Raw genomic sequence first — 22,518 nt, forward strand, 5'->3', positions numbered from 1 at the left:
TGCTTGCATGAAAAAGCACATTTTTAACACTCCTTCTGTGGGGTTTAAAAATAACTAATCCAGTTGAAGCCTTTGGATGAGATGGGCTTCACAAGCCTAAATGTGATTTGCAGCAATGTAGGACCTGTAGCATTTCTTTGCCTGTAGGTGCAGCAGCTCTTTATAATCCTGTCATGGACTGTCAAACACCAACGGGAGAGTGCACCCTGCCAGCAGAGCTGTCACAGAGTTTGGTGGGATGTGAGCTCAGACCAGCCTGCAGCCAAGGAATAGCTGGTGCTGGACCCTTCACTGGCATTCACCATCCCAGTGCATTTTTGGTTTTTTCTTGCAGGAGCTGCTCCTCACCACGGCTGCGATGCAGCTGAGGTCGCTGCATTCTGCCTCCTCCCCACAATTTCCACCAAAAAAAAGTTATTTTTTCATCTCCTAACATGAAAAACGGTGAGCCTGCATCCTGCTCCCCGAAGTGGCAAACGTTAGTGATGGAGAAACGACCCCCAGCTCCCCTCAGGGCATCACGTCTCACAAAATAGCACAGTCAGTAACAGAGTGCTGACATTAAAAAGTGCAGAAGCACAGGGAGAAAAAGAAACACTAAAACAGACTGCAGAGCAAGGATTCTGCATTGCACAACCCACTAAAATATGTTTAATACCAGCTACAAGTCTGCTTCGAGGCTGGAGTGATCTTAGTTCAATTTGTCCGAGTCCCTTTACAAGCGAGGTGAGGAAAACCAAATCCAGAAAATTCAAACTGCAAATGCACATTCACAGCCAGCTGAACAAACCCCCCCCCCACCCCGTATTCAAACTTGTGATCCATTTGGACTTATCCTCTTTACAGGCTCCCCTGTCTTGCCTCCCAAAAGAACAAAATTAATTCCAGATATTGGCTTGCTCAGGCATACCAAAACATTTACAAATGTATATGGCAATTTACATATGTCAGCCCACACGGTGAGCTGAGTCAGAGCTGCTGCCAGCGCTCCTGCCTGCTCTTCCCAGGTTCCCAGGTGCTGCCCTTCCCTCTCCTGCTCTGCCTGGAGATGCCAGGAGAGCCCAGGCAGCTCCAGAGCAGCTCCGTGCTGCGTCACGCCTGAGGAATCCATCCCAGCCATCTTCCCAGGTGAGGGAATAGTTAAAAGCCTGCTGGGAAGCCTCTCAGCAGAGCATTTTTAAAGCTATTTCCTGACATCTCACCAGAAACACAAATCCCACTCAGTTTTCACTGCTAGTTCTGTTCGTGTTTCCATGCTCCCCTCGGAGACTCTCGCAGGAAAGGCTTCTCTCACACCTGCTCCAGGCACAAATTTTCCTGCCTGTTCCCCCAGGGACGAGTTCAGCACATCTCCAACCTTGAGCAGAGCCTGAGCCATGGTGGGCAGCTGCCCTGTGAGCAGCCAGAAGGGAATTTTGGAGAGGGGATGTCAGGGGGTGCAGCTGGACCCCTCCCAGAGGCAGGAGCTCCTCTGGTGCCTCCCAAAGCCTTTCCCAGGTCCTTCCTGCAGCACCAGCACCAACAGGTCCTGGCACGGGGCTGGGGCTAAGCAGAGCCTTGTAATTAATGAAATCCTCACCTTTTTTGTTGCTGTACATTTTCTATGGGGGAAGAACCTCCCAGCCAGTTGGAAATGATAACCTGGTGTCTTTCTTGATTGGGAATGTGAAATGGGAATGTCTTTCTCGATTGGGGACTCGAGGGTTAGAGACATGTCAAGTGACAGGAAGCTGCAGGGGCTGAGAATTCCTGTCTCCAAGAATACTGCCTGTTACAGCCTTAACCTTTTCTGCAAATACCATCCTCCCCCTATAAAAACGTGGCTTGGAGTTGATTTAGAAATTCTTTTCAAGTAAGAAGCCTTTCTTTGGAGAGTCTGCCGTGAGGTTCTCGTGTAGATGGAGGCTTTTGAAGGAATTCTTCTGGAAGGCAGTGCCCCAGGGGCAGTGCTGGAAGTGCTGCCATGCATCTCAGCGGCTCTGGTGACACCACAGCCACCAGCCCTGGGGTGGTTCTGCAAGAGGAACCTCAGCAGGGCTGAAACCAGGGCTGGCTTGGCTGACACAGTGCAGGAGCAAAGTGTCCCCGTGGCACAGGCAGCACCAGCTTCCCCAGTGCCACTGGAAACAGCAGCTCATGGAAAAGCTAAAACCAGGCTGCATTTTAACCCAGCACAGGATCAGCCCTCTGCTAGCTGAGCCATTATGGCACGAAATCCCTGCTAGAAACCCCGCTTCCATTTCTGAAATTTTCTGCAGTTTGTAGCTGCTTTTCTATATCCCACAGTCACACCGGGCTACATTTGTCACCCATGAATAATCCCACTTACATTGCAGAGTCTCTTCCTACCCTGGAGAAAAATGCAGTGGGAGGTGTGGGGAAGCTCAGTGAAAGCTGACAGCCAGGAGAGACTGGGAAAGGCCTACAGAGCTCCTTATTTAGATGTCCTATTTTAAGATAAAATGAAGAGGAACTATGCACATTCAGCATTTTGCTAAACTGACATGAAACCAAGTCACTACAAAATCAGTTTGCAGAGGGATGCAGTGCACATGCTTGAAGCCTTCTGTAAAATATTATTATTATTTATGATTGCAGTAGCTCCTGGCTGTCAGCAAGCCCCAACCTTGGGGCTACTGATCCGTGTATCACAGGAGAGAACCCTGGCCAAAAAAAGGAGAAGGAAACATTGCCCTTTGCCTCCCCATGCAGAAAATGAAATAGTGCCTGCCTGGGCACTCAGCATTAACTGCCTGCACAAAATGCTTTGCAACAGCAATGGCAGGAATTACGTGGTTTTCTCCCACCTACACTTGCTGACCCAAAAGCTGCCACTAACTGATGATGAGTCTGCAGAAGCTCATTAAAAGCGTTTCAGCCTGTACAGAAAGAGGGATTCAAAGCAGCCAGGATGGCTTGGAGGGGGCAGAGGATGCCCAGGGAGGCTGGAAATGCTCTGCAGCAAGAAAGGGCTCCTGAGAGTCCCAGCAGCCCATGGCAGCAGAGCTGACGCTGCAGATTCCTGGGAAAGGAGATGTGGCTGTGTGTGGGACACGGCCTGGGGAAAGCTGGCCACAGCCAACAGCCCAGGGCTGGGCCAGGAGTCTGGGGTGATAATTAAAGGCCCAATCTTGGGTTCATCAGAACCTCTAAAACAACCCATTGATAATTATAGCAGGACATTAGGATTAGGCTTTTTCCTAATCACTGAAGCTTTCCTGACTCCACAGGCTTATCAGGGACAGTCTTGTCAAAGCCAGAAAAGAGACGAGGCTGAAAATAATCTGTCCTCAAACTTCCCACGTTCAGAAATGCCTGATCTGAGGCACGGGGTTTTCATGCAGCACTCCCTAAGCACAGACCATTTGCAAACCATGGAAAAGCAGGAAATCCATCCTGCCTCTCCACATAATCCAGAATTGTACAACTCTTTAAGTATGATGAAGATAAGTCTTGAATACTGCTTTTAAAAATCTGCAATAAAGTTTACTAAGGTTTATGACGTTATATACCCTATTGCTTGAATTCTGGCCATCCTACACTTCCCTTTTGCTGGTCACAGCTTTAGCACAGCCCAGAAAAAAGGTCAGGCCCTCTCTTTAAAGGAGAAAAGACAGCTGGACCTCCCCAAGGAAAACAGTAGCAGGATGAGGCCATTTTGGGGGGGGAAATATAGTAATTATTCTGAGCAATAGCATAGAAATCAAAAACCTGAAGGGGTGGAGTGAGAAAGGAGCAGAGACAGTAGTGAGAACATGGGATGATGCCAGTTCTGCACATAAACTCATTTAGGAGCTTGCTTGGAACAAGCTGTTCTTAGGGCACTGCCAGACTGACCAGACAAGAACAGATTTCAGCCCAGTTGACCAACAAGTTGGTCAAACCCTCTCTCGTGCCACTGCCAGCCAACCTCGTAAACACTGAAGGTCAGATAAACATCCAAATGTTGCAATTTATTGGATTCACATTCCTCTGGCGATTCACCTATGTTTTCTTCTGTCGGGACAAAGGGTTGTGGGCAGCTCACAGGAGGATCATGTTCTCTACCAGCACGAGGCACAGGCAGGACAGAGAGGGCAGAGGATGAAATGGGAAGCCCAGACTTTAATAGAAAAAAATTAAATCCCCAGTGCAGCACCCATCCTTATCTTCAAACGAGAACCGTGAATATTCTCCTACCTTAGCGATCCTCTACAGGATGAGAAAATGAATGAACTTAAAACCCTTTCAAGGGTCACAAAAGCAGGAGCTGCCACTGAGGGCTCGTTCTGGAGCCACAGCAGCAGGGCAAGGAGGGCTTTTCCAGGGCTCTGGCAGGGTGGTGGCTCTGGGGCAGGCACGGCGTGTGCCCAGAGCTGCGCAGCACGGCGGTGACGCACGGCTGGCTGCAGGGACACACATGAAAGGCAGGGTCAGCTCAGTCCAGGAGATGCCCCAGCCCCACACGAGGCCCTGGCCGCCCCTGCAGTGCCACAGGTGCAGCTGCAGCCTTAGTAAGGCTTGCACAACCCCTGCTCCAATACGCTCCAGGGCACACACCCCCGCACTCATAGTTCACTCCTCCAGCAGAAAAACAGCAGGGACCCTCCTGTGGCACTGGCAAGGCCACTCTGGTGTCACAGGAGGGCTGGTGCCTCCAGTCTGTCACTGGGATAAACCAAATATTATCCTGATTGCAATCTTACAGCCCACAAAACAGCAGCACAAAGTTGGCTCTGGTTTCTCTCTATCACACAGGTGAAAATGCCACCAAACACAGGAAGGACAACCCCACTGTCCACAGGCTTTAGAAACAGATGCTAAAGACCATCCAGGGTGGGAAAAACACCTGTGGGAGTATTTGCCAATATCTCCATATCCCTAGAGAGTAGGGATCCATTCATTCCCTGCAGGGCCAGGCAGGAGCAGGGTGGGACTGGATCAGCCCCACAGCAACAGTCCCAGCTGCCTCTGCCTTGTGCCCTTCAACAGCTCCCAAAGACAGGGCAAGGATTCAGCAGAGAGAGGCCCTGGAGCACTGCTGTGTTATTTTATTTCTGGCTTTGAACTCCAGGACCTGCCAGGGTTCCTGGATGTGGTGTCACTCACACCAGGTGGATTTTCCGGGGGTCTCTGCTCCAGCCAGCAGCGCTGGGAAGCTCTGGTGCCTGCTTTCCATCTGACAGCAGCACAGCTGAACCAGGGGGATGCAGAGCTAATCCTGGGGAGAGGGGAGCCAGAAAGGGATTCCAGCAACACAAAAACCAGAGGGAAATGCTGGAGTCTGTGATCAGTATCTGTGACCCTTCATTTTCCAAGAAGTAGCAATGATAAGGCAGCTCTGCCCAGGTGAAAGATATCAGCAGGGCTAATTGTGGCTGGGCAGGCTGATTCTCATGGCAGTGCTGTTATCTCCCTGGATTCCAGCTCCCAGCAGCTGCTGTCACTGCTCAGAATATCCAGCAGCACAGAGAGAGAGGAAGAGAAGGGGGTAGAAAGGAGAGAGGAAAAAATGAGGAGAAAGGGAGAGGCAAGGAACAAGAGGAAAGGGAAGTGTAAGAACAGACAAGGCAGAAAGGGGAGGAACAGAGAAGACGTGGAAAGATGAGAAGGCAAATGGGGACTCTGAGCTGCTCCACAATTCCCTCTCACAGGGGTTTCAAGGGAGTGAAGCTGACAAATTGCTGGCTGTGGGTGTATTTCAAGAGGCAAACTCAGCTCGACCCTTCCCTGAGGACACCCATCCTCTGCAAGGAGGGACTGGGGCTGTGTGGAAGGCGCAGGGAGTGAAGAAATGACTCCGGAGACATTACTAATGATCTGCTAATGAGGCTCAGCCTGTGCACACAGGGGAGGCTGCTCTGGTCCCCAAAATCCCTCCCAAGAGCTAAGGGATGTGCCTGGCCAGCGGGAAGGCAAAGCCAGGACATAACTTTGTGTCCACTGCCACCACATCCTGCTATTCCTGCACCCATTCTCTGTTCCCCTGTCCTGCCCAGCTCCCAGATTTTGGGCAGCCCCAGGTCCAAGCAGGAAGGAGCTGTGGGCACTGCCCTGCACAGTGCCCAGCACAGCCCAGGAGGGAACGTGCTGTGCCCGTGCTCGGCCAGCTGGACCTGTCAGACCTGCTGCAGGTGGCCCTGGTGATTATTACCCATTATTACCCTCCTCAAACCAGGTAAATACATGGTACAAGAGTCCCTGGGCCGAGGAGGCGACGCTGGGAAGAGCCACAGCAAAGGATGAAAGGAGCAAAGGTGAGAAGTGACTGCCCCAAAGCCACGTAGCACCACAGCAGCGCCTGGCAGAGCACAGAAAGGGTTTGTTGCCAAAATACAGGTGTCAGGAGCCAGCTGATATGGGTTTTGTTTTCCAAGACATCCACCTGGGGCTCCAGGTATGGCCCAGGACCTCCTGGGTGCTGGTGGCTTCCTGCAGGCCAAGCAGGACTCCCGAATTGACAAAATTAACCCAGAGCTGTGCTGGGTGTCCTGGCTCTGCCCATGCCAGGCTCCAGCTCTGGGCACTGGGAAAACATCTCCAGCAGAATCTCAAACTCAAATGGAAAAAGTCCAAACCCCTCACAACAACTCTGAGAGCTCCAGGAATAAACGTCAGGAGGGTGAGAGCAGAAAATAAGAAATCCTCCCCAGCCAAGATCAATGCCAACAAAACCAGTGCCAGGCTGAAAATACCTGCTGGGTCATCCACTGATAGCCAGTGGGGGCTCCTGGTGGAGATGCACATGGAATTATCACATTTTGGGGGTTTTTCATATTGCCTACTTGAATTTAAAATGACATCAGAAATAGAATCAAAATTATACCATCATGTCACAAAATCCTTTGCACTACAGGGAAAAATTGCACAAATTATACATGATGAGAACATTTTAAAGGAAAGTCAAACTGCTGAGACGGTGGAAGCCGCACACCATGACCTGAACATGGCAAAAACTCAACAAATTTTGAGGAAAATAACTTTTACTGCAAACACAGAAAAAAATTATCAGAATTGTTCATTCTGATTTATTCAATTGGTTTGAGTGGGGTACTTTATCATTCAGGTGTTAATTAATGAATTGAAAAGCAGGAAAGTTTATTTTCCATTTCTAGGCATCAAAAAGTCCAAAATATATTCTATTACTAAATCTGTGAAGACCTTGACCAGCAAAAATACTTCATTTCACTCCCTACTTAAAAATTCCCTCAACAAATCAGCTTTATACACAGAACAGGCCTTTACACTCTTTATTTTTCATCTCTAGTTGACACATTAGACAGTTTAATTTAGATAATAATTCCTTCTCATTTCTTTTCTGATTTCCCATTTCAATCCTGATAAATTTCATAAATCACAAAAGAAAACCCAGTCTTGCCAAAAAAAAAATAAAAAAATAAAATTAAAAAAAATTTCCATAATTTTCTTATGGAAAATCCTTAAAAGCCGAATAAATGTCTGATAAGTGGAACAAAGTAAATGTGTACAAGTATGGGAAATCCAGAGCAAATTTTATGCAAGCGTTCAAGGCTCTGAGTGGCATTCTCTGGTCAACCACAGCAGCCCAGCTCAGGATCCCTACAGGATCTTGCTGAGGGTCACCACTCCTGGAGCAAAACCTGCCCCATGGGACCCACACCTCCATCTCAGGAGGAGTTTGGTGCATCAGCTGGAACCATTGGCAAAGGTCAGCTTGTCTCCCATAAAAACTAAAACATACCCCCCCCCCAAAAAAAAAAAAAAAAAAAAAGAGAAAAACAAAACAAAACAAAAACAAAATAAATTTAAAAATTAATAAATAAATAAACCAAGAACCAAGTTTTCAGACTGGAGAACTGCAAGTGCAGCTTGTCCTGTCCCCAAGGTGAGGGAACTGGGGCAGGAATATCCTAAACTGCTGCCATGAGATTCCCCAGAGCCCATCAGCCTGGAAATCTGACTGCAAAGCGTGAACCAGGATCCCTGCAAGGAAATTCCTGCATCCCACCTCAGCCTGGGACAGGACTGGGACTCAAAGCTCCAATATCTTGATTTAAACCATGACAGTATCAGTGCATCCCCTGGCTCTGGAGCAGGCCCCACGCCCAAACCTCCCCCCCTGTGCAGGGTGAGGAAAAGGCACCACGAGATGGCAAAGGAGGGCGAGCATTTCCCCCCTCCCTGCCCTGACACCCCACACCTGTGGGGCAGCAGGGGGTGGGAGCATCCCCAGGGATCCCAGTTTTGTTTTCCCTGGGAAGGGAGGGCAGGAGCATCCCCAGCCCTGCCGGGGTTCCCCAGGGGTCCCCCAGTGCTGCCAGCAGCTCCTGCAGCTTTGGGAGGAAGAGGAGGAAGAGGAGGAAGAGGAGGAGGCCCTGGCCCCCAGCAGCAGCGCCCACCCACACTCCGCTCCCAGAGCCACAATTCCCGATTCTGCAGCACCATCTTCAGCAAGAGGGAGGAAAACCCCTTCTGCAGGCAGCAGCAGCAGCCGGGGGAGCTGCGGTTCCAGCCAGCAGCAAAACCCCAGCAGATGGGAGCTCTGGGTCAGGGGTGGGATTTCTGCCAGCCCAGAAAAACCCCAGCACAACCAAACCTGGGAATAGTTGGTGGGATTTGGTGTTTTATTGTTACACTGCGCTCACAGCCCTTTTTCTGCCTACAGAAATGCAGCATTGGGCTGCTGTGCACCCAGCGAAAATCAAATTATCTGCCAAATTCTCTCCTGGGTTTGCTCCCAGCAGCCTGCCCTGCACAGCCACATCCACGACAGGAAGGAAATGTGAAACAAATGTGATTTGCTCAGACCCTAAAAAGTCAAATGTGGCCCCACAACCTCTAACACGGTGTCCCCAGCCCCAGAATTCTTTCCCATGTGGATTTAGAGCATCAGGAAGCACAAAAAAAACCCTTTCACACTCTTCTGCCTTCTAGCTGCTGATGGGGAGAGGACACAGAGCAGCTGGAGGTTTTTAATTTGTTTGATGACACTCCTGGTTAGGTCTCCTCATTTCTGGAGAGGAGCTCACTTTTATCCTGTCAGTATCCAGTTTCTCATATAACTCTGAGGGTAACAGCAGAGGAGATGCAAGGACTTAAAATAAAAATAATATTAATTTAGAACCTCCAAAAAATGGATGCTGGGCTCTGAAACAGTGGAAAGTTGATATTAACTACAAGTAAACCCTGAGATATTATTTCAAGAGCTATTTTAGTATAAGATAAAATTTAGAGAAGGCTATTTTCAGGAAAGTTACACTCAGACCACTTCTATCACTAGTTCTGAAGTTAGTTGCGTTTTTTTTTTTTTTTGAGAAGAAACATAATCCAAATGGACCAAAATTACCTGTCAGTAATTGTGAGATATTTTAAATTCTCCATTAAAAGAAAAGCAGAACAGTGGGCTGTGGGGAGGGAGAGCAAAGCTCATCCTTTTACACACTGAGAGAGAATCTGGCCCTTGGTGTCAGGCAGAGTGGGTGGATATAAAAACTCATTTCTACAGGAGGAAAACCAGAGGAGGGTGAGAACAGCCCCGTGTCAGGTGCTGACTCCCAAAGGTGAAGCTTTGACTCCTTTTGGCAGCACCGACCCTTCCCAGCCAGCCACAGCTCAATGTGTGTGCAGCAGAGGGAGAGGAGCACAAATTCTGTGAATTCAGAGACACAGATTCTGGTCAGGGATGACCAAAATTATGAAAACATTTTGTGAAATTATCAGGCTGGCAGTTTGTTCCTCGTCTTTTTTTATTCATAAATTCCGTTGTCCTGTGAAGTGCAGAGCCTGCAGCTGGGAGTGCAGCCCTCATCCCTCCCTCCCTCCCTGCAGTTCCTTTCTGCTTTCACTTGAAGGCAACCTTGCACTGCTCATGGGCACAGAAAGGGGCTGGGGAAGCACTGCAGGCTGGAGGAAATGGATTTACAGAAAATTCTCAAAGCCTGGCAGAAGGCTCACATAATACAAATCTGCATGCAAACCCTGAGATGAGAAATGCTGGCTTAGAAATGCCATGGAATGGACAGACATTGTTGAGAGACTGAACTAGAAACAAGTTTCAGAGGATGGCCTTGCAAAAAAGACTGGATGCTTTAGAGAAGTAGAACTGTGGAAGGTGCATGGTAGTGAGACCCACGAGGAGTCATTTTAAATTATTAGCTTTAAAGCATTTAAAGCATAGCGTGACTAAAGCTAATAAACCAAGAAATGCTTATAATGTAATTAAAAATTAATTAGCTCCTGATTGTGATAGTGTAAATTATATCTGTATTATCTCACCCTTCACACGAGACTAAAAACAGAATAAGAGTTTTTTAAAACACCTCTCAGCCGCCCCATCTCTAAGTCAGAAAAAAGCAAAATCCAACAGCAGGGATCCAATAATAATAAATAAATAAATAAATAAATAAATAAAAATAAATAATTAAATAAATAAATAAGAATTATAAACAGCAGGGATCCCAAAATCCCAGGCTGGCTCAGGCTGGAGGGGACCACAGAGGGTCCCTGGTGGCACCTCCCTGCTCCAGCAGGGCCATCCCCGAGCTCAGGGCACAGCAGGGTCCAGCCTGCTCTGCAGTGAGACCCCAGAGCCCCTCTGGGCTCTGCTCAGGGCTGGCCCTGCCCAGGAAAAAAGGGTTTTTCCTCATATCCAGGCAGAATTTGCTGGGATCAGTTCCTGCCCATTCCTCTTGTCCCACTGCTGGCCCCACAGAAGCCCTCCCTCCCTCCCTCCCTCCCTCCCAGGTGTACCAGGGCTCAGACTCAGGGAAAAGCAGCTGAATTCATTATATAAAATCTGATTAATCAAGATTTGAACAGTGCTGGTTTTCCATGCACCTCCTCTGAAGGTGCTTTAACCCCTCTCTGCCCACAGCCTTGCAAGGAGCAGGGAAGAGGATCAGCAGCTGCAGGGAACAAACAACCCCTGCCTTGGCTGCTCTCCTCACCTAAAGCACCAACAGCGACCACGACAGCAGGGACAGCTCAGCTCTGAGCGGGGCCAGCACCAGCTGCAGAGTGGGATATTTCCTAATCAGCTGCCCCCAAGGAATTTTATCCTTGGATCCTCCTGGAGCTGCTTATCTGGGCCATTAGTGAACTTGTGAGGGACAGGTGAGATACAGCAGGCAGGCAGAGGGCAGAGGCACTGCCTGTCCTCAAAAGCAAGGGCTGAGAGCAGCCAGGCAATCACAGACCTGTCTGTGATGCCAGGAAAAAGCACCAGGAGAAAAAAAAAATACCCGAGAAAACCAAAATGAGCAGCAGGGCCTGTGAAATGGTCAGCAGAGAGTGGTGATGGGGCTTGTGCAGGGGAAAAGAGCAAAAGGAGATGCAATACAGAAGAATTTAAGGGTCCGAAGTTTTCAATTTGGCTTTTCCATTAATTTCAGGGAACAGACACATTGATAAATTGCACACATCCACTTCTTGACACTACTTTGGAAGGAGCAGCCAATAACATCAGTGTGCATGAAGCTGCATTTATGAAACCACTCCTCAAAGCAGAGCAGTATTTAACATTTTCCTCTTTCCCTTCTGCTCAAAATGACCATCTGGCAACAGATTTTCTGGAAGGAAGCCTTTTCTCTGGTTTCTGTTTGGGGACAGACCTGTGCCAACTTCCAGCAGTTCATGTGATTTAGGGATGCAGAATATAGTTCTCCTCTGAAACGTGCGTGGGCTTGGAGTCAAATTCAGACAGTGAAAAGATCTGGTGTGAAGCAAGCTGTAGGTTGCAGTACAATTTTCTCTCTGTGCATGCAATGTGCCAAACTGGGGAGATTTGTATCCCTTTCCTTGCAGTCTCAGGCCAAATGGTAAATTCTGGATATTATCTTCAGTTATTTTACCTGCCCTAAGCACATCAAACCTGCCTGAAGTTTCATTTAAAACTCCAAGGAACTTTCATTTGGAACTGCAAGATGCAAGATCCTCCTCAGATTTAGCAGGCACAATTACAGTCAATTAAATTTTCTTTAAAAATAGAATAAAATATCTCTGCAAGAAGCCAAGAGGTCTCAGGGGCAAAACTTCCCATTTCAGGAGGGTGTGGGAGTCTGGAAGGACTGTCCTAAGGAAGAACAATTCTCTCTGTGCTCATTTTAGAAGAGACATCTGAAACTTTCAAGAGCTAAACTGTCTTGCCTGAGCTCAGCCATCAGTGCACACAGAGGGCCTTGGAGACACAGGCAGGGGGGAAAGGCTCCTCTAATGACCTGCACTGCCTCTGAAACCACCCAGCCCCAGTTCCACCCAGTGTGGGGGCAGAGAAGAGGAAATGAAACCTAATTCCCTGCTTGGAAACTTCAGGCCAGATTTCTGATCTTTTTTCCAAATGCCAGAGCTCTGAAACCTGGCTGTGTCCATCTGGGATGGGCAAGGAGCTGCACCCCAGGGCCTGGGAGAGCATCAGCAGGAGAGGGAGCTGGGCTGCCCAGGCAGGGGACGGCCACATGGGTCCCTAGGGAATGCCACCAGCCTCCCCTTATTCCTCAGAAAAGTCTCCAGGAAACCCTCACTGAATAAAACTTTTTTTTTTTTTCCTTAAAGGTTTTGTCTTTCTGTCTCTAAAATTTGGGTGGCTGGTCTTGGAGGGTGTTATTTTAATGGATTAAAAATAACTTGGCTTTTATTGCTTCGAGATAAGATGTGGCTAAAAAATATCTCCAAGGAAAGAGGTTTGTGTCTGAGTAGAGGAAAATTGTGCCTTTGTGAATGCAACGAAATGCAAAAATAGACATCAAGACCTGGGAAAAATTAATTACTTTGTACACTCCTTTCAGCTGTAACAGTCCCCACTTCTATTGTCATTTATTACTTCTACATCACCCAGCTGCACAGCCAAGGGATGTCATTTGTCAGGAAACCTCCACACTCAGCTTCCATCGCTCCCAGGGGAGCCCCAGCTCCAGCCCAGCAAGGAGCCCCCGGGTGTTTGCAGGAGCACAGCATTGCAGGGAACACTCACAGCTGCTTTTAACACACACAGAAATCAAGGTGAGAAACTCCATCAAGGCATTCACACCAGGCAGGCTGGGGAAACTGAGTGAATCTGTGGCTCCAGCAGACAAGAAAGGACCAAGCACCTCCCTTGCTTGGGGAAGCTGGCCTGGCTGATTTTCACCTGATTAGAGCAGAGGAAGCCAGTTCCCTGTCTGTGGGCACAGATAACAGGGAGCATTACCTGCTAAATTCAGACAGCAGCAGGAGAAGCTGCTCTGGCCTGCCAGAAGCTCTGAGTTTGCTCCCCAGACAGCTGTCAGCTCCTGGGACACACCAGCTGTGCCCCGGCTGCCCCCACACCTCAATCTGCTGCCCGTGTCAAATGTCCCCTTTCCCCAAGTCTGCAGGGCTCAGAAAACAGAGGATCCAGACTGTGCCTTATCTCAGTGACAACTTTTTCTGAAATCAGTTGGGAAAAACACGTCCAGCTATTGCCAACAAAGATCTCCCCCAGCTATTGGCACCGTCAGCCCCTGGTTACGTGGCTTCCCAAGTGGCACAAGGGATGACAGATTCATATTAATTCCAGTCAGCAAATGGATTATAAATACTCCCCCAGCCAGTTGCCACCTGATAGGACTGTCCTTGAGTCCTCCAATTGTGGAAGGGACTTGTCAACTCTAAATTTACCCACCAGTATGTATTGTATAAAACATAATACTCTGTCATCCTTGGTAGACACTTGTGCTGCAGCCCAGCATGGATTAGACCAGAAACTGCTGGTTCCATCAGACAGACAGACAGACATCTCACTATTGCTTATCTGCAGCCTTGGATGGCAGGGAGGAGAAGGGGATGGGTTTGACAGGATGCCTTGGTGCCCCAGCCATGGAGTTGCCACAGAGCTCACATCGAGTCTGAGTCAACCAAGTGATCAAAAGGCAGGCCCACCTCACACCTTGCTGATGAGGTAACAGCTCCTGTTCCTGAGGATGGCCTTTCCCAGCAGGAAAATGTCCCACCAGCACTGATAAAAGTGAAGCCACTCCAGGATGGGGTGTCCCAAAGCAGACAGAGCTGATTTGGACAGGCTGAGATAGCACTGCCTGTGAAAAGCAGGAGGGCAGGATGCTGCAAGTGTGTACAAATGGACTGTTCACTTGGAGAACCATAATTAGATGGGTTTAAATTTACAAAATGGAAAGTAAACAAAAAGCAAGAAGGAGCTCCACTTTTTCTGGCTTTAGAATGGTCCAAGTGCCTGCAGGTGGAGCAGATGCACGTGTTGGTGGCACCTGTCTGCAGCAGATTTTCTCATCCCAAAGCAAGGGGCTGCCTGAGTGGGAGGACAATTTGTAAACCATCAGTTCAGGGCATTTACCCAAGAAAATCTCCTTTTTTCCCCCCTGTTTCTTGTTCGTGCACAAAAGCTTTCCAAACTGGCCAGCTGGAGAAGCCTCTCATCCCTGGCTCTCCACCTAATGGAGACTTGACTGATATTTCCATTATTTTCACTTACTAAACACTTTTTGCAGCTGAGCCAAAAGACACCTGGCTCTTTTTGGAACCTGTATCTACCTGCTTTATTTGGAAAACCTCAGGGAGAGCAAGGCTGGAAAACAATGCATCAGAAAAATCCCAAGGATTTTTTGCTTTGAGTGACTGTAACACATCTGTGCATTTAGGAAAATATTTCACCTTTGCACCAGGAATTTTTCTTATCTACATGAGAATCACCTAAACATAACCAAAGTTACCCTCCATTTAATAGCAATTTCTCCAGGCTTTCTCCATGCCTGGAATGCTGTAGCATCTTTTTAACCCCAAAATTTCTTTTAATTCACGCTGCAACAATGGAGTCACGTGGAGTACCCCAAATTCATGGATGCTTTTAACCTCACACTCTGCACCTTAAATCCAGGGCTAAAATTCCTGGTTATTTCCTCTCCACGTGTGGGATGGCAAAGGAAAACCTCTCACACCTTCAGAGCACTTGGACACCCCTGAAATGAAGGAGGGGCTGAAAAACTCTGAGGTTCAGGATCTTGCTGTGGAACAAAGCTGGGAGCTCAGCAACAGGGATAAAACTAAATATTGAACTGTTACTTTGCTGCACAAGCACTGTGCATCCTGTGCACTTTGGGACACTCAGGCTTTAGGGGGGAAAGGCAGAGCTGAAACAAACCCAAAAGCCTGACAGGGAATGTACACAACAGAGTCACATCCTGAGTGCTGAGGGCCTGGCTTTGCAGCTCACACCACGTCCCTTTCCCTGCACTTTTGCTCATGTGTGATACATATAAAAAGTAGCTCAGAGTGACTCCAGTCATACAAGAGGCTTTTTCAAAATGAGGATTTACTGCAGGGCCAGTGGAGCTTACAATAAAAATGCACACAGAGACAGCAGTATTCACTGCCCTCAAAACGTAGAACAGAAATCCCTATTGCAGGACATTTTATCCCACTGGAACTTTAATCCAGCTAATGCTAACAAGTGGTTCAGAATAAACGTGGTGGGAATGAGGACAGGAATGGGAACAGGCATCTCTTTCCATTAGATCTCCACCATGGAGTTATCCCTGTCCACTGCCTCCTCCTGCACAACACCAAAATCCTGAGCATCAGGAAAGATCAGCCTGCAGAGCTTTCCCACCCCTGATGAAATTCAAGGTCCCAGGACAGAGATACTTTGGGATTTTCTGCTCTGTTTTGCCACAGCTTCCATCACCTTCAGTGCAGAGCGCTGAACCTATATGAACCTACTCAGGTTCATATTTTGTAAATATTATTGTTCTTCCATGAACTTTGGCATCAATGAGAGTGAAGCTGGAGAGGCTGGAATATGACACAAGGCTTTGGGGCTTGGCGCTGTTATTTGTCCATTTTTTAAAAAGTGGGGAGGAAAAGGATAGGAAAAGGATAGTTTAGAATTGTGGTTAAACACTTTTTTTTTCTCTAGAGACACTGAGGATTTTGGCTTTGCTTTGTTTATTCTTCCTTGGGACTAAGTAAAGCCATATTTTTAAACATAGGACATCGCCCCCTTTCCTTTTATATGCTGAAATCCTGAGAGTTGCTCTAGACAGGGCTCAGGCTGCTCTGGCTACTTGGAGCTAAATGCATCTTTCAGAGTGTTTTTTGTGGCCTAAGAACATATTTATTTTTTCAGTCATTCCACTTTGATGTACCTTTGTTCACTTTCCAGGGGCAGTCCATTTTCATGACTTTCTTTCTTTTAAATCACAGTATGTCAATAAAATTTCTAATTTTTCACCTCAGTTCTGTTATGAAAGTTCAAGCACACGAGAGATCCTTGTAATTCAGATATTTAAAATTTGATCAGCACTTTAGGATCTCATTGAATCAGTGCTTCAATATTTCCTTAGCTCTCTTTGGGGAGTTTATTATCTTTTTACCTTTTTTTTGAAAATGGATGACTGATCTGACTCTGACACAGAACTAAGGGCACATTATTACTAAAGCATGTTTTGACAGTGAAAAGCATGAAAGCATGGATGTATCCCCCTCATTCCAGGATGGAAGCCATGGAGCAGCTAATCCTGAACTACACACAGAGAGGCAGCGATGGAAACAACTTCTGTTGGACACAGTGAAGGAAAAAAAAAAACTCAGAAAATAATTCAAGGTGGAGATTTCCACCTCCCTGGGCTGGCTGTGCCTAAAATCCAAACCCAGGGGATGAAGATCCAGGAGGAGTCAGCCTCCCTGTGTGGACAGTGTCGAGTATCCCCGAGCTGGAGGTCGGGAATTCCTTGGGCACCGGGGGCTGTGCTGGGGCAGCTGCAGGGCTGGGCTGGGGCAGGCATCTGGGAAGAAGCACAGCAGAGCCTGACAGCTCAGAGAGGGCCAGATGTTTTCATCATTATGGAAAAAATCTGGTGGTGCCTCTTTGCCCAGAGAAACACTGGAGGAGGAAATGTCCTCTTGAGCTCTGATCAAGGCTGAACATTAAAACTGCGCTGGGCCAGGGTCAGGAAAACAACAGAAATCAGAGGAAAGGATCTTTTCTGACTCCAGCTCTAAACTTAAACGTGAAGGTGGCCCCAAAAAGCTGCAGTGCCTCCCCAGGAACCTTTTCCCAAATGAGAAAGCTGGAGAACAGGGCCTGCCCATGGGGTGCCAGTGGCGTTTCTGCAGCAGCAGCAGCATCCCCGTGCTCTCCTCCCTCCCCTCGCAGCAGGTGCTGCCCCAGGGATGTGCACCCCTGCGGACACACAGACAAACCCTGGGGATGCTCAAGGACACAGAGCACAGCGAGAGCACTGCAGATCCCTGTGCTGCCTCTAAAATCCAGCTCTGAGGGAGCCCTCCTGTCCCTGGGGGACACAAACCCCCCACCCCAAAGCCGAGATCCACCCGAGCCCCTTCTCCCGGGCAGCTCCCCGGGATTGATCCCTTGGCTCAGATTCCTCCTTTCCCAAAACCAGCGCGGCCCCCGCCGGCTCCCCGCACTAATTTTAGCTTTCAGGCACGGCAGATACGATGTCATTAAAAACCAAAAGTAACTCCAGAGCACCGCCCGGGAGAAGAGCGGGCAGAAGAGTAAGAAAGTGGCAAGAGCCGACCCCAAATCCTTTCGATTCTACGACAAATAAATCCTACCCGCGAAATTAAAGGGCGATTGACGTTTTGTGCGTTTCACTCCGAATTTTCTTGTCGTTTTTGTTATTTAATTGACAAATAGAAAAGGTGGCGGTTGCTGGGCTTGCTCCGGGCAGGGATCGCACAGAGCTGGTCGGGAGGAAAGCACCGAGGCACCCGAGCACTCCTCCCTCCATTCTGCCAGGGTTTCTTTGTTGGATTTCCAAGACTCCAAGAAAAAAAAAAATAAAAGGTGCCGTTTAAAAGGTGTTTTCCCCTCTACAGCTGAAAAACGGGCTGATAATTAAGGCACAATTTAGGTGGAAAAAATTCAGACCTGGTTTTATTTATGCGACGTTTCTTTGGAGAAATAATAATGATAATAATAATAATAATAATAGTCGCGAAAATATCCAAAATTTGAAAATTTTACTCAGAGCAGGAAAAAAAAGTAGCAAGGTAAAAACTTAGAATAACTTTTACAAGACTTTCGTTTCTTTCTACCCTTTTGTTCTTGCCATGCACTTGAAATATCTGTGTTTTACATACGGTGACTTATAGATTCAGCACGCTGATGAAAACCCTTTCTCCTGCACGTATTTACCCGTTTCTCTTTCTTATATATTTTAATTTTGCAGAGATTTCTTTCCAAACATTATCTTTCTATAAAAGAAGCCGCGGGAGCACCCGGAGTTTTTGCTTTCCAGAGAGGATGCAAAAATGAAACAATTCGGAGAAACCGATCCATTCCCCGTCAGAACTTTACAAAACCCAACAACGGATCATTTCCCCGCTTCCCAAAAAAAATAAAACCGGCTCAAAGTCCTGGTCCAGCTCCGGCAGGGTTGAGTTTTTCGCGGTGCCTCCGTTTGCAGGATTTAGGAGTGGGGAAGGAGGACCCGGCTCTGCCAAACGCAACTCGGGGCAAAAATAATCAAAATAATCAAAAAGAATCAAATAATCGCGGGTCCGAGAGCTCCGTGGTAGCAGGGGGTATTCTTTTCTTCCTTACTTTTTTTTTTTTTTGTAGTTGTTGGTTTGTTGAATTTGGAGGGGGTGTTGGTTTTTGAGGAGGGTTTTTTTGTGGAGGTTTTTTTTTTTTTAATTTATGATTACCTGAAAGAGGCCCGGCAGGAGCTCACCCTGGGGAGCGGAGGAACTTCCCCAGGACAGCGGGGAGGCTCCCTCGGGGCAGCCCAGCGCCGAGTGCGGCAAAAGCAGCGGGGCCGAAGCGAGAATTCGCTTTTCTGGAGCAAAGGGACGGGCAGGAAGGGCAGAGCGGCCATCCCGGGCAGGCCCCGCCGGAGCGGCGGGGACAGGGAAGGGGACAGGGACACACAGGCCTGGCTTGCCCCAGGACAGCCGATTTCATGGCTCTCCGGTTGTGGGTCACAGGCTGCGAGCAAAGGGGACACGGCCGGGAGACGCCAGAGAGGAGCCGGGGGTCAGCGCTTGTAACTCAAATCACACGGGTTCATCCTGACATCCATCCTCGTGGAACTGATCCCTCGGGAAGGGGCTGATCCCTCGGGAAGGGGCTGATCCCTCGGGAAGGGCCTTTTCCAGAGGGTAGGGGCCGGGATGGATCCTGCTGCGGGAGCTGATCCCTCAGGAAGGGGCTGATCCCTCAAGGAAGGGCCTTTCCCAGAGGGCCGGGACGGATCCTGCTGTGGGAGCTGATCCCTCAGGGCCTTTTCCAGAGGGTAGGGATGGATCCTGCTGCGGGAGCTGATCCCTCAGGAAGGGGCTGATTCCTCAGGAAGGGCCTTTTCCAGAGGGTAGGGATGGATCCTGCTGCAGGAGCTGATCCCTCAGGAAGGGGCTGATTCCTCAGGAAGGGCCCTTTCCAGAGGGTAGGGATGGATCCTGCTGCGGGAGCTGATCCCTCAGGAAGGGGCTGATCCCTCGGGAAGGGCCTTTTCCAGAGGGTAGGGATGGATCCTGCTGCGGGAGCCCCGGGGGAACGCGCAGTTCCCGGCGGGGCTGATGCGGCACCCCCGGGCCGGGCGATGCCGGAACGCGGCCGGTCCCTCACCCCTGCGGGTGTGCACGGGCGAGGACAGAACACTTTGAAGACAAATTAAAGCCCGAACACCCTCTCATGTTAAACGTGACTCCCCCTGAGCGGCCCGGCCCCCCCGGGCTCCCCAGGAGCGCCAAGCGCGCCCGGTGACATCGCAAGACGGATCGGATTTTACACGGCCGGCAGGAAGTACCCGAGAAGTCAGACCTTTATCTCCTCTGGAAAGCATCGTGCGGACAGACAAGCCGCAAACACCCTGAAATCTTGCGGCAGTTTCGGGCTTCCCGGCCAAGCACCGCTCCCGTTCCCAGCGGAGCCGCTGGGACCCCTCTGCCCGGGGCAGGCGGATGGGGACAAAGCCCCGCCGTGTTTAGAGCTTTTTGTTCGTCGAAGCAGCCCAGACTTCCCAGTGCCCGGAAGGTATTTCGTTCTTGAAACTGTTTTCCTGTCCATCAGCAGACACCGGTGCGTCCCGGCCGCGGGACGCGTGTGACAAAGCATTGTCACATCAAAATCTCGTCGGTCGTTGAATTCCCCATCCCTAAAAAACACCGTATGGCTCTTGCCCAGGGTGCTTCCCCATGGAAACATAACGAACAAACGCTTTGGGGATTACCTGGACGCGTAAAAAAAAACTTTTCCGGGAGCGCAGAAAACCGGCGGGTCCGAAACAAGCGCAAATAACGCGACCCCTGCCCGGGGACGGGGAGAGGGCGGCGGGAATGTCGGAGAATTCCCCCATCGCTCTCTGTTCACCAGCGAACCCAGCACAGTTACAAGTAGAAAGGAAAAAAAAAAAAAAGTTACAGGCAGGGTAAAATTAAAGCTTTTCATTTATCTACCCAGCTTTCGCTTCAGCCGCGGGGGTAAAACTCTTCCAGCACCCGAGGTGCAAGAACCAGCTGAATTGTCAGATTCCAGGCACGGAGCCCAGGGCAGGAGGGGAAACTCCACGGAGGCATTTGCTCTCCAAGTGCTCCTGCCCGAGTCACCGCACCCGAGTCACCGACGGAGGCGGAAAGAGGCGGCCGGGCCAGCCCCGGGCGCGCCCCCCGGCCTGCGGTGCCCAAAGCGAAGCAGCACCGGAGAGCCTTTACCGGGGCGTTCACCGGAGCTCTGCACCGACTCTCGTGTAATAAACGGAGGGCTCCGTGGTGCTGCTGCACTCCGTGCTGTGCCCTGACAGCATCCGCGCTCTCCCTGCGGTTTGCGCGGAGGGAAGGGACGCGATCATTTCCTAAAAACCCGGCGGGGTGAGCTGGGATGGTGGCAGGGCCACCTGGGTCCCCTGGCTCCGGTACCGGAGGAAGCCCCGGGCTGGCAGCGCGGCGGTCCCGGGCACCGAGAGAGGCCCCTCGCCAAGGCCAGATTCGCATCAAGGTCCAAACTCTTTTTCTTTTTTTGACGGCCGTTAGAGCTTGAAAAGACCGGGGGGAAATAAGAGAATAAAAACCAATTTTGTTAAATGGGGGGAAAAAAGAGGGGGGAAAAAAGGTAGGAAGAAAATGAGGTTTTAGCTGCAGCGGAGTGCCTGGACAGCTCCGAAGCATTTTTTTCCCTCTGCAGAATTCCAGAGGAGTGAAAGTAAAACCTTTCCTGGCCCCAGCCGTCCCCAAACCCCCTCCTGGAGCCCCGGCGGGACCCCGACACGCACGGCGATCCCGCCGGCAGCATTTATTCAGCCAGGGCTCGCCGGTTCGCAGCACCTTCCCAATGGCTTGGAAAGAATTCCTGCCCAAAGGACCCTGGGGAGCCCTCGGGGACCCGCAGAGGTCCCGGGGTCCCGGCGGCTCCCGGCGCCACGGAGGGAAGCGGGAGATTGGCACCGCTTCTCGCAAGGAAACCCTAATAGGCTATTTCTGGACTACTGGCTCTTAACAAATCTATAGCACCTGAAGTGTTAGCACTCAATTAGTGACAAGGTTTCAAACCCCAGCGTTTACTGGCGAGGTATAAACAGAGTCCTCGGAGATAGCTGGGAATTAGAACGGGAGGGGGCCCTGGACATCTTAACCGGCTGGGATTAAGAGGAAAACTTTTTTAAAAGGTACCATCTCTCTCTCTCTAAACAGTCCGAGGTGTCGAAAGCTCCGAGGGAGAGAGGATGTGCCCTCTGGAGCTAATTGCGGGGTTGGGGATTTCTTCTCTTTGTTTGGTTGGTTTCAGCAAGAAAAGTTTTTCGTGTCCTTTTTTTTTTTCCTTTTTAAGAAAAAAATAGAAAGGAAAAAAAATACGAAAGCACCCTAAACCTAGCACCTAGCATTAATCACATCCAGCAATCCCGGAGAGAAGCAACGAGCGGGTGTGGACGACAACCCTGGCCTGCGAGAGGCCGGGGCAGGCTCAGTCCCGAGGGGGCAGCGAGAGCAACCTGCAAACAGAGTGAGGGCAGCGGGGGACAGAACAGGACACCCCCACTTTCCCCGACAGGCAGAAAAAACAGCAGCGGAATTTCACCCTATCTCCCCCACTTACACCCCTGGGTCTACAGAAAGTGTTTCAGGGCGCTCGCTCCTCGGGGTCCTGGCTCTCTTTACCCTCTTTTTTTTTTTTTTTTTTTTTTTTTTAATGTTATTTAAACGCGATCAAAAACGAGTCCGCAAAAGTTCAAAGCGATGCGGGAGAGTTCGGGGTCCCCACCCGCGGGGACACCCGGGCTGGGCAGGACCCTGCGGGCTGCGAGCAGTGTCCGGAGCTGGGGGAAGCTGTCCCTTTGTCCCTTCCTCTGGACAGCCGGAGCCTGGCTTCAGCGGGCTGCTGGCGAGCCTCGAGAAAGGGAGAGAGGGGCTGGGAGAGGGGGGAGGAATGGGTGCTGAGCCCCGACCCGGAAAGTCCGTGAGCTGCTGTACGTCAGTAACTTATTCATCAATCAGCCGGACACAGAGCAGACCTGGCCTCTCTTTGCGGAGTGTTTGCTTTTTCACCAATTATTGCGGCCCTGCAGCTCTTTTTGTTGATACAGTAGTTCTAAAAAGTGCTAATGTTCATTTATC

Source organism: Molothrus ater, chromosome 15 (genome assembly GCF_012460135.2).
Source record: "Molothrus ater isolate BHLD 08-10-18 breed brown headed cowbird chromosome 15, BPBGC_Mater_1.1, whole genome shotgun sequence".
Lineage (NCBI taxonomy): Eukaryota > Metazoa > Chordata > Aves > Passeriformes > Icteridae > Molothrus > Molothrus ater.